The sequence below is a fragment of the Phragmites australis genome, chromosome 12 (genome assembly GCF_958298935.1).
Source record: "Phragmites australis chromosome 12, lpPhrAust1.1, whole genome shotgun sequence".
Taxonomy (NCBI): domain Eukaryota; kingdom Viridiplantae; phylum Streptophyta; class Magnoliopsida; order Poales; family Poaceae; genus Phragmites; species Phragmites australis.
Window position 1 is genome coordinate 31,507,479 of NC_084932.1, and position 10,205 is coordinate 31,517,683.

Here is a 10,205-nt window from a genome sequence, read left to right on the forward strand (position 1 = left end):
CTTCGATGAAAAAAATTCAAAGGAATTTACCATTGATGAGAATGGTGCAATACGCTCTAGAGGACGTCTCTGTGTACCACAGAAGGCAGATGTGAAAATAGATATATTGAGAGAAGCTCACCGGACTCCTTATACAATTCATCCGGGTGGAACCAAAATGTATCGAGACCTAAAACAAAATTTTTGGTGGAAAAGGATGAAAGTGAATATTGCTAAGTATGTTGCAGCTTGTGGTGTCTGCCAACAAGTAAAGGCTGAGCATAAGAGACCCGCAAGATTAATGCAATCCTTATAAATTCCAGAATGGAAATGGGAACATATCACTATGGACTTTGTTGTTGGGCTGTCTCATTCACCTTGAGGCAGAGATGCTATTTGGGTTGTCGTGGATAGGCTTACAAAAATCTGCACATTTCATTCCAATGAAGACAACTAGTTCGGCACATGATTTGGTTCCCTTGTATATCAGGGAAATAGTGAGGTTGCATGATGTGCCAAAACCGATCATTTCAGATCGGGATTCTAAATTTGTATCCCAGTTTTAGCAGAGTTTGCTTATAATAATAGCTATCAAGCTAGTATTCGGATGGTTCCCTTTGATGCCTTGTATGGTCGAAGGTGTGTTTCCCCTTTGTGTTGGGATTCCGTTGGAAAGAGATCACTACTTGGTCCAAATTTGGTCCAGCAAACCTTAGAGAAGGTGTACCAAATACATCAGAACTTGTTGACTGCTCAGAGTCGATAGAAGAGCTATGCAGATATTCAGAGACGAGACTTAGAATTTTCAGTTGGTAACTATGTTCTTCTCAGAGTGTCGTTAACTAAAGGTGTTGTACGTTTTAGTATCTCTGGGAAGCTTAATCCGAGGTACATTGGTCCATTTCTAATCACAGACCGAGTAGGCAGTTTGGCATACCGTCTTGATTTACCAGACTCAATGAGTGGAGTACATAATGTCTTCCATGTTCTATGTTAAGAAAATATCTGAGAGACCCTGAGCATAAAATTGATGTTGAATCAATTACGATAGAGAAAGATCTGACCGTAAAGTGCCACCCAGTACGTATTCTGGATTCCTCAGAGCGAGTTATGAGGAGGAGGACTATCAAGTTTGTGAGAGTCCTTTGGACAAATCAAACAGAACGAAAAGTTACTTGGGAACTTGAAGAACGAATGCGCAAGGAGTATCCTGAGCTCCTTGAGACTGGTGAGTCATAAGTTTTGAAATATTTTACCTCTATTTCATAGTTGCTATGAAAGCGGCAGAATTCGAGGACGAATTCCTTTAAGGGGGGGAGAATGTAATACCGAATTTTTGAAGGAAAGAAATGAAAGGAATTTGACCGAATTTTGACTTTTTGATCCGTTGCTCGTATGGCCGATCGGAGACCGCGGTTGCGTTCATCTCGTCGAGACGAACCCATTTTGCTATTCATATGTCCGTTCCGAGCACTCTGGGGCCCGTAGCGAGCCCAATAAATCTAGACCGTTTGTTGTTTTGAAGAAAAAAAAATAATAAAAAAGAGGGGATAAGTGCTGGATGGATCGGTCCTCAACCCGATCCATCCAGACTCTTCACGTCGTGTGCCGTCTCGCTCTCTCGCGAACACTCTCTCTCTCGTTTCTCTCTCTCCCGCCGCCGAATACTGCTGCCGCGCCGGCCGCCTGCTCCGGCCGCCGCAGCCCGCCGCCGTGACCCTGCCGCCGCCGCCGCACCACCGGTCGCCGCCGTAGCTCAGCCGCCGGCCGACCGCCTGCTCCGGCCGCCGTGCGCCGTGCCAGCTGCGCCGCCGCGCCCCTGCTGCGTCGCCGTGCGCGCGCGCCGCTGCGCCGCGCCCGCCGCCGCCGCCACAGCCGGCCACCGCCGGCTGCCTCCCCCTCTCTCCCTCTGTGTTGCCGTGATAGCCCAGCCGGCCGAAGCAAGCGACACAGAGGAAGAAGCCAGGAAGAAGAAGAAGGAAGAAAAGAAAAGAAAGAGAGAAAAGAAAAGAAAAAAGAAAGAAAAGGAAAAAAAAAGAGAGGAAAAAGTTGGAAATTTCGGAATTTCATTGGATTCATCGTCAAACTTTCGAAGGTGAATTCTCGGTAATTTCTGAATATTTGTAGTTGGATTAAATCAAATCAAACAATTCCTGTCGTATCATTTCATGTGATCAATAGTCTGATTCGTTTTGATAATCGTTGTTGATTCGAAGATACGACATCTGAGTCGAAGTATTCAATTAATCGAAGCCAAGTATAATTAGTAAGAATTTTGGTTCGACTCTGAATTGGAAATAGAGTATCATTTCTTGTGATACAGTTCTCTATTCAGTTGTCCGGAATATAGGCGAAGACGCGACGTTTTCAAGCGTAGAGTTGACACTTCATATTTTATGTGTTTTAAATGTGCTTTAGTTCTAATAGTATGCCTGTACAGGTGGTACTATTTCCGGACGTTCTTGATCGAATTTTCTTCATCGTCGGTAAAGGCAAGTGAATGTATTGTATGACTATGCTTTAACCTAATATTGGGTTACCTACATTCTTTAATTACAGTGCATTCATCTAATCTGAATGACTGATTCTGGGCTGAGTACTATGTTGTTTACGTTTTCAGAGGTTTACTCGATGATTGATTTATGAAGTGCAGTAGGCACGATATGCCATTCTGCAGTTGTTCATTAATGTTGTATGCAATATTTTTTTTGAAGTCTCAAGCATATTCCGGAAGTTATGTTGGTTATGCTTGAAGCACGTCATACATATACATCTCATGCATTGAAAGTTTGTCGTCGTCTTCTGGCCGCGACCGTACCGGTACAGTACCGTATGTCACCCGAGAAGGGGTACGGTGCACACCCTTACGTTACCCGAGGAGGGGTAAGGGTGAGAAGAGCATGTCATGTGCATGGTTATGTCTTCTTGTGAAATTCAATGAATTATTCATATCAAATCTCATTTCCTTTAATTAGCATGTATATAGATATATATGCGGCTCTGAAGGCTTATACCAACCGAATGTTAAAATGTTTAATGTTATCGTTGGATTTGCTTAGTCATAACTGTTTCTCCTGGTGTTGGCGGTCTGTTTCATTACTAGTTTCTATTTAGAATTGTTAGCATATTCAACTGTGGCTAAATAGCTTTTTGTTAAAGTACCTTTCACTTGCTGAGATTTTCGAATCTCACCCGTGTTTTCTTTACAGGTATGTTTAGATGTTGACGTACATTTTGGGGATGGATCTCGGTAGCTGCACACACTAACTTATCACGATGTCGATAGCTCAACCGGTGTATACAAGTGGTGTGTCTGATGGTCCGTCGTTTGTTTTTGTTTATGTTGTGGTTCGACGCTGGTAGCGTCATGGCGGACTCTATATATATGCTGGTTATATCTGTTTCTGCCTACCTGTGATATTTCTTTTGGTCAGTTATACCTCTCTATAGAGGAAATACTGCCAAAATTTCCTTTTTTTTATATAAATAGGCTTGGTTGTAAAGTAGGGTGTTACAAGAGTGCTCAGACAATCGATCGCCATGCCTGCCACCATCATTGTTCCTATCATCGCGCCCTCTCTGCGTCGGGCTTGTCTTCATGTTAGAGCACTCCGATGACCTGTCTTCGCTCTTGGCGCGCTTGTCTTTGTGCCCATTATGCTCCCCGTCATGTCCATCAAGCGGCCTGTCGTGAGATACCCTCTCGTCTCGGCTTGACCTCCTAGTGGAGGGTTTAGTTTCCTTGCCCTTGTCCTGGTGATCTCAGCGAGACCTGCTACTTTGTAACACCCAAAAATTCAATATTTGCAATAATTTAAAATTTTGCTAGAAATTAACTCAGGTGTTGCAACTTAGCTCAATTCAGCCGTGCTCACGGTTATGAGCGGCATGGACCCTCACATGATTAATCGGGTGGACGTCTTTCATGATTGAGAACTGGTTGAATTCTCGGAGGTTAAAGAAAATCTTTTGTACATCTTTTCCTTTTTAAAAAAAATAAAATTTGCTTTTCCATAGTTCAGGGATAAAATTGGCTTTTATGCAAATGAAACCCTAGAGAATGGAGACCTTGGTTCAAGCCACCATGTCAAATTTATTTTTCCCCCACTTGTTGAGTATTGGAAATACTCACGCTTGCTGTTTCAGAAGGTGAAACTTTTGAATAATTCCCTGAGGATGATTTCCCTAAAGATGATGCCGAGTTCTAGGCTTGTGGAGCTCCCGGTCGGCTTCCTATTGGCATGGAGATGCGCTGTTCTTTTCCGCTGTTGTGTATTTTCTTTTAGACCCGTGTGTGGTCATTTTGTAATAAATATCGTTGTAATAAGAAGCACTGTGTCTGTTATGCACTGATGATATTGCTATATGTATAAATAAACTAATCCTAGTATACATATAGTTTACATCTGGTTTTGGTCTTGAAACCGGGTGTGACATACTTGAGGTGGACTTCCTTGAGGAGGAGTACTCCCATGATGCACGCCTACTGTCGTCGTGCACCATGAACGAGGAAGAAGGGAAGTTTGTTGATACGGGAATAACAAAGATGATAAGAATACAGAGATATCAAGATCAACGCCCGTGCGCATCAACGATCGGAGTCACTTGCGCGCCCCGTGCCACCGGCCGGATGACTACCTTGAAGTTTATTCTGCAAAACAATGGTGTTGAGGAGAGGTCCGTACCTTTCCCGCGTTAGGCAAATTGAGGGAGAAAGAGGCAAGGATGGCGGGCTTGTGATCTCATAGGCACATATATATAGGAAGGACGTATAGGAGATAAAACTCATAGATTTAAACCAATTGTTGGTTGAGATATGAGCAATTGAGAGCTAACAGATATGCCCACAGGAAGGTGATCTTCTTGTTGTGCAGGTTTACAAATACGTGAGCTGGATGATGGTACGTGCCCGTAGATTGAGCCGGATCCATTCAGGGTGTGCAGGAGGTCATTATGATAGACGATGCCTGTGTTCCCAAAGGTTAAATCCCAACTGGTTGAGGCTGCATTGCGTCAATGCGCCATATCAGCCCGAAGTTCCTTTTCACCAAGTCTCGTTTGAATTCATTCCGCAATCAAACTCCACTTACCGGGGGGCATTTGTTTGACAATATTTTGTTTATAACCTTGGGGTATATTCTATCATCAATGTGTGTTAAAGATGATATGCATACTCACATGTGTGCTATCCAAGAAAGAAGAAAAAAGAAGAAGAAGAACGCAAGCACTGCATTGGCATTCACGTACATGCATGATAAAGAGTGCATGCATTCACAAACCACGTTCCTCTCTCTCTCTCTCTCTCTCTCTCTCTCTCTCTCTCTCTCTCTCTCTCTCGTACAGGAATACGTATAGTGCGGTGGGAGTCATGGGAGAACGCTTGTTCTTGACCCACCAGTCAGCCTGCACACAGCTACATGTATACCAAATGAACGTCGAGGAACCATCAAGACTACCAGCCCGCCGACGTACGGCACGCTCGACGCTCCCTTAGGCTCACGTACCTGAGGGGTGGGCCTATCCTTATCTAGTCTCGCGGTTCAACAGACGCAAGCTAAGGAGCAGCATGCTTACCTATTCGGCGAAGCGGCGCTCTCATCCAACAACACAGCTGAACTGCTTCCAAGGATCAAGCGCCTGCCGAACAAAAAAGCGGTGGCGCACTCTCTCTCGTGACGATCTCCTGGCTGGGTGCCCTACCACCTGCCTATAAAAGGCCATCGACTCCACAGCACTAGGGGGGTCGACTTTCGTTCACACCTGTCGCCATTCACATCTACGACAGGCGTGCAGACCATTGGTCGGAGCTTGGAGGTCAATCTGCTAGGGACCGAAAGGCAGAGAAACCATCTACTAGTAACTAGACGTGAAGAGAAGCAAGAAAGCAAGAAGCAGACATGAAGGCCAGAAGGATGAGGATGGTGTTCACGTCATCCATGGGTGAGCTTGTTTTCTTTTGATTTTTCCCTCTCTCTTATCTCAGATCACATGCATGGATGGATGGCCTGCTCCTGCCACCCCAGACGCCATATCTGATCGAAACCTTAAGCCTGCAGCCGGAGATGCCGTCCGGGTTCATCAGTCGGCGTTGTACATTGAGTCGCATATCCTCGATCGACAGACGTCCACATGTCCATGCGCGCAGTGAATGACATCTACGTCATCACCATGCAACCGTCGCAACAACTTGGGGAGGCGTTGCTGTAGTTCACCCTCGTGCTACCTGGAGAGAAGCGCTCCACCATGACGACCCATCCGTGATGCATCAAGTCACGACATCCAATATACCGCATTCATCGCTGAGTACTAGACGACGTCATCCAGCAAAGTAGTTGCCAAGACAAACACGAGAATCCCACCCAGACCATGCGCGTTGTGGAGCAGCAGTGCTGCCCATGTCATCCACAAGCCGATGAGGTCGACGCCCAGACCACAAAGATTACTCGTGAGTCAATAAGGACGTCGCTCCTGCTGCCAACTCCAACGTCCGCCGGGCCTAACCGTGAGTCCGAGGGAGATGTCGAGGCTGTTGAGATGCCACGCAGGTTGCTAAGATGCCACGCTAGTGCCCAAATCCTCAACGACACTGCGATGGCTACCAAAATCAACACCTGCACGTAGTGCTTGCATGTGTTTACATGCACGTATGTGTATTAGAGCACATGTACATGCACGTACATTTTACATGCAATGCAAGGAGATTGATGCCTAGCTCTGGAGCCTGAAAGTATCCGCGGATGGAGTTCCCTGGTTTACACGTGTCCACTTCCCGACGTCCATCTCCATCATTTCCTTTCTCCTGCTTCTCACCTCGATCATGTTGCCAAGTTATCGAATTGGACAAGCCGAGCACCACCATGCATGTTCTTCCATCTACTATAACGACTACGTGCCGTTCACGACCTACGAGGCTATGGATGACACCGATGTCCCCATCTACACCAACCATATCATCACAAGCATGGAGAACACAAAGCGAAGACCCAAGAACACGACCACGTATGTAGCTTAATCGGAGATGTTCTGTGAGCTCGACTCACGGATGTAATTAACTAGGAGCCTTTCGAGACCCTAGGAACTAGATGACCACGTTGCCCAAATCAAATTGCCGTCAGCAAGCTATGGAGCACGCGCACACATATGGAAACCTATATTTGTATTATCTAATATGAATAAAATGTGTTCCCTACCTTTTGTCTTTTGTCATTTATTTTGTGTACTTAGATACACTGGCACGTCCGCATCCTTACACCCTGGGCTGAGAAATTTTAGATGAATTTCTTGCGTCCAAAGATATAAATACATTTACGGCATTGCTATAAATCAGTCACATAAAAACTCGTCTCACCCACTTTGTTGTCTGTCGGATATGATTCGAGATTCGTAGGTGAAACAATTTCAGAAAATTCACAAAGAACAATAAAATTTTCGAGCCTCCCATAGAAGCCAGCCACAGTTTCACGACGACGATCGAATTGATGCCCTCGCGCTTTCTTGTTTTCTTTTCTATCGTTCGCACTTCGCCAGTTGTCCCCTCGACAGTGACTGAAGAACAGAACCCACTAATCTTTGTCCAATTCTCCATGAGAATATCATCACGAGTTGTCTCCATGAGAATATCATTCGAGCCACTAACCTATCCAGCTGATCGATAACATGGAACCAGATTTGCTGCTCGAAAGTGAATTCCATTAGCAAATGGTCCATCATCTCCGCTGTAGAAGAAGGCATAAGGGATAGTGAGGCACAAGGAAAAATTTATCGATAAAATTTTTTTATCGGAGGTTAGCGATAGACAGGATTATCGGATTTATCGGAATTCTATCGGCGATAGACAAAATATTTCGGATAAAATTTGAAAAAAAAAAGCTTAATTTATTTAGAAAATCACATAGATTGTATCCAAATCATTTGACTAAATAATAACATATAAATGAATTAGGATTGAATGGGGTAGTCTGGCGGCCTTCGGCTTGCCGGCCGATGTTTTTTTTGCTCGCATGTTAGATTCGAAAATCAAAAGATGTCAAATTCAAAAATTACCGATATTTTTGGCCGATAAGTAAATTTACCGGCCCCTGCCGATAAACAGGATTATCGGGTTTATCGATTTTTTTTCGGCGATAAATTTTTCACTGGTGAGGCATATGTGGATGTTGAAGACCATCTTGATCTTGTAGTGCTCGCCAAAGGAAGAACTTGCAGCGCAACACAATCATGTCCAGGACTTCCAGTGCAGAACAGCTTGCACCCTAGCCCTGGGTATATGATCGCTCCCAGATGAATGATTGCTTGAGTTGCAGTTGTAAGTTCCAGATGATCCATGTCTACTTCCGCCGAATGACGCCTTCTGTCTGGTTTTGCAGATGCGCCACCGCCAAGAGAGCTTATTCGAACAGCGCCCGAGAAGAAGGAGCTCCCTTCTGCCGACATATATACTGATCCACCTTCATTTTATCATGTAATGCCTCCGCAGCTGTCCTTTTGATTGAATCTTGCAACTTGCATAGATGATTATCGCCCTCGTGGGCATATTTTTTTTACGGAATAGTGCTCTCCTCTGCTCTTGCATCCTTTATCTCTGCTCAGCTCAGATAAAGAGTTATTATTTCCTCTTTTCTCATATACACATGCCTTATTTGCACGTGCTGATCATGCAGAGATGGCAGAAGTTTCTGTTGTTTCTGTTGGACCACTGATTGAACAGACCCTACTGGGAGCATAAAATTTGCGTTGAGACATACTGATCTCCTAGTGCAGCACTCTGATCAGTGGCTTATCAACTGACCTGTAATAAGGTACTTTCTGTATCATCATACATCTAATTCAGTGATAATTCTCTTAAGGAATGAGAATGGCGACAAGAGGAGGGTGAATAGGCGCCTCAACAAATTTCTTTCGAAATAGATGGCCTTTTTCTATGTCTCACCCAACGCACCTCAAAACGCTCAAACGGAAGCAAAAGAATTAAAGAGACAAAGCAAGAAGACTACTTCTATGGCAACATGACTCCACAGATGGAATATGAAACATAGGTTCTATTCAGGACTATTCCATGTGTCTTTGTGCACAAAAACTTGCAACTTCTAAAGAAACTAGATAATATGAACACCGGACAAGGTTATCCTCCAAGATGATAGTCTAGTGGCAAGGGGACTTAAGACCCGCTCAAATACATGAGTATGTGAGTATTTAAGCCACTAGCATCAAGAAAAATAACCCTGCAAAGGTGAAATATTGCAGCTCAAAGAAAAAGATCACCGGGCAAGAAACATCTCCAAGTTGATGATCTAGAGGCAAGGGTACTCAAGACCCATGAGCATACACTCGTATGTGAGTTTTTATGCCTCTAGTAACAAGAAGAATGATCTCACAAGGTGCTGAAATTTCAGCCCAAAAACCAAAACGAAAATCAAAACTGAAAATCGAAAAACTTGCAAACTTGCAAGGGAACCAATAGAGGGAAACTAGAAGGAGGGGAATTCAAACATATGCAAAAACATAAACTTAATTACTCAAAGAGGTCAGCTCTATTTTAGGCGGATTACAAAGATTTATCTCTCAAAACTCTCACATATTACATAGGCTAAGCACTCATCCTTCTCTTCTCTAAAAATCTAGCTCTAAGGCTCTCAAATGAGTGGCATAAGAGAGCTCAAGTGGCTGGTTCAAAGCTCTCTCTAGCCCTACCCCTCTATTTATAGGCCTAGGAAACTTGGCCCTTAAGTTTCCTAATTTTTCCCCAAAATACCCCTCTCTTGTAGTGCACTTCTACCTACCACCGAGGGCATTTTGGTCCATTCATCGGATGGCCGCGACGCCTTCACGACTTAGCTTCACCTCAACGCAAGCTTCGCGATGCTGTCACATACTCCTCCAGTCCTCCCATGGTTTTGAGGTCAAACCGCGAAACCGCCTGCACGCTTAACAAAGCGTGACTCACCGCCTTGCTTACACCTTAAGCAAGCGCTTCGATGTCGACGCGTGTATTCCGTCATACGATCCTGACCGCCGGCAAGTCTCTCCCGCTCCCAATCCCTCGGGCCGCCTTGTCACTTGCACCGGCATCCCTTTCGCTTGACTTTGTTAACACGCCATCTCTATCCGCCTTCAATGCTTTACTTAACCTCCACGTGTTCAGCTAGGATCATCCTTGACTCCGTCCGGCCTCCTTGATCGTCTGGCACCAAGCACTCCGCTCGGCCCCGATCATCCCGCCGTCAACC

At 44.8% G+C, this 10,205-nt stretch overlaps 1 long non-coding RNA gene across 1 annotated transcript; it reads left to right on the forward strand.

Annotated features, from left to right (window-relative positions):
• Positions 1 to 8,118: 8,118 nt before the first annotated feature.
• On the forward strand, positions 8,119 to 8,654 carry LOC133887006 (uncharacterized). Its single transcript, XR_009903493.1, has 3 exons — positions 8,119 to 8,241; positions 8,346 to 8,440; positions 8,640 to 8,654. It is a non-coding gene; the product is annotated as an uncharacterized LOC133887006 (long non-coding RNA).
• Positions 8,655 to 10,205: the final 1,551 nt, after the last annotated feature.